This window comes from Branchiostoma belcheri, unplaced genomic scaffold (genome assembly GCF_001625305.1).
Source record: "Branchiostoma belcheri isolate BF01 breed outbred unplaced genomic scaffold, Haploidv18h27 scaffold878, whole genome shotgun sequence".
Taxonomy (NCBI): domain Eukaryota; kingdom Metazoa; phylum Chordata; class Leptocardii; order Amphioxiformes; family Branchiostomatidae; genus Branchiostoma; species Branchiostoma belcheri.
Window position 1 is genome coordinate 3995 of NW_017804551.1, and position 2275 is coordinate 6269.

Below are 2275 nucleotides of genomic sequence, written 5' to 3' on the forward strand. Positions count from 1 at the left end.
TCTGCACGTTACTTCTGGCCGTGAGCGGTTGCGTGCATTGTACGTTGCGCAAGTGGTAAGTGAGTTGTACGTGCTTACAACGTGCGATCTCTGTGCGATTGCAACTTTACCGTAAGGAGGCCGTACTCACACGTGCTTCTTCCGTACGGCACGTACGGGGCACGCACGTCGCTCGTACTCGCACGCACGGGTGGTGAATCCGCAGACCGCACGTAGAAAAAGTTGTACATGCACTTAACGTTCTACGGCGTGTCTGTGTGCTCCCAAATCCGTAGGATTCCGTACGGAGGTGGTACTCACCACGCACGGATGCCCTACGTTTGCCCACGTTTTTGCACGTAGACAGCACGCAGAAGCACGTACGGCGGGTTGTGACCGTCGCTTAAGCCTTTTCAGTTACCATAACACTGAATAAAACCACCGAGTGGGCGCATGTGTAAATCTCAAAATTAAATTTCCTACCGAAAGCTACGGCCAGCCAGTATGGCACAAAATGTACATGTAGTACATAGGTCCAAATGAGTGAGTATTGACCCAAGGTACGTGTTTGAAACCTCCGTGTGAGGCAATATATCTCCCCTGCTTGTCTGTGAGAAGAAGAAGACGTAGTGGGCCTTTAATTAAACACGCCTCCTGGCGACTTCCCTCTCTCTCTACAACAGCACGTCATCTCAGAGTGGGAAGGACCTAGGCCCTATTTACACCTCATTGGGGAAATGTAAGGCTGTGTGTCAAGAAATACCCCACCTCGTGATTGGTGCGTGCCAAGAATACGGGTCAGCCATAAAGGACATAAAGAAATTCATTATGCCCTAACATCTGCTTGTACTAGATTATCGGAAAAGTAGGTCGCAATGTTTGTCATCTAGTCATTCGTACCAACTAAACAGTGGCTCTCAGCGAAATCTTCGTAAATAAGTTCATTTTCACACTGAGAAAACTGGCTTGTCGAAAGAGGTAACAAAAACAACATTGTAATGTCAATGATTTAACCTTGTAGCGCCAGATTGTCAACATTTTCTCGATGATCAACAACTGTGAACTTTGAACTCTCTTGGCGCTCAGGCAGTCTGCTTGGCGCTGAGTTGTCTGCAACAACCCCGCCCCCTTACGCAGTGAAGTAGTACTAGTGAAGTACCAATTTCATAAGAACCTAGGACGTTTTAGATCCAAAATCATGGCGGTTGCAGCCAGACGAGTTCTTCTGCAGACACTTCGGGGCCGTTGCGGTCCCCTTGAAGGATCCAGACCGTTGTGCACGAGCGGTGTCTGGCAGCAGAAGTTCAACGTTCCTCCCAGCGGGAACGACTTGCCCAGACCCGGCGGTATCGCCTCCATGATGCGTCTACCCGTCCAGAAGGATACACAAGGTGCGTACAGAACTTCCTGACGCTTTATCTTAGGTTTTACTATTGAATGAAGACCTTTATGTACACACATACCCACTGGGTTAAGTACAGGTCACAAAAAAGGATGGAATATAGATAACGTTACATACATACATCGTCAAGTAGCGCAAGCTACAATCACGTAAATTCGGTTTCTTCTCGTTTCTTAGTAATGGCAAAAATGAAAGAACAGATATGTTTCAATACAGAAGGTTTGTTTAAGCTCATTAGAAATATAAATTTACCTGTACAGCTTAGATGTATAAAGAAGGGGAACATAGATTGTATCAGATTATAAAGATCTACTCTCTCTTTGTGGTATAGTTTACATTCTGTTACAAAATGTTTCTCATCTTCGATTCTTCCTAGATCACAGTACCGACCTATTCATTGTTCTAGGGGAGTGCGGTTATGTCTACCGGTTTCGATGTGTAATTTGTGGCAACTAATTCGAAGTTTTGTGACGGCAGTTCTGTGCCGTAAATTACCAATATTCAGGTACTGTTCTTCAGTATAGGTGGATTTGAACAGTCTGTAGGACCTCAGCTTGTTTTTGGCGGTTCCGCCTTTGTAATCATTGTAAATTTCTTTTGAAAAAGTTTGAAGGTAGATGTCTTTCAAACGCTGATTAATGGAATTAGTAATTAGAGAAGTATTTGTGTTGGGTAATAGGGGACAATGCCATATATAGCCAAAACCGCACTCCTCAGACTTCCGAACTCCTGATGCCCAACATTTGGCACCAGCTTTGTCTAGTTCTATTTGACAACAAAGAGCATCTGATAGAAAACTGTCTGCTGATACTTTCTGGCGAATTCTGATAAAGTGTTTGATAGCGTTTAGGGAGGCTTCCACCTGAATGGGAAACCTCCCTAGTTCCGCTCTTG

General features: G+C 45.0%; 1 long non-coding RNA gene across 1 annotated transcript in view; it reads left to right on the forward strand.

The window, feature by feature from the left end:
• Nucleotides 1-801: 801 nt before the first annotated feature.
• The window catches only part of LOC109487304, a 3411-nt gene continuing 1937 nt past the window's right edge, over nucleotides 802-2275 (forward strand). The window contains exon 1 of the long non-coding RNA XR_002141245.1: nucleotides 802-1370. This is a non-coding gene — a long non-coding RNA (uncharacterized LOC109487304). The remainder of the gene's footprint in view (nucleotides 1371-2275) is intronic.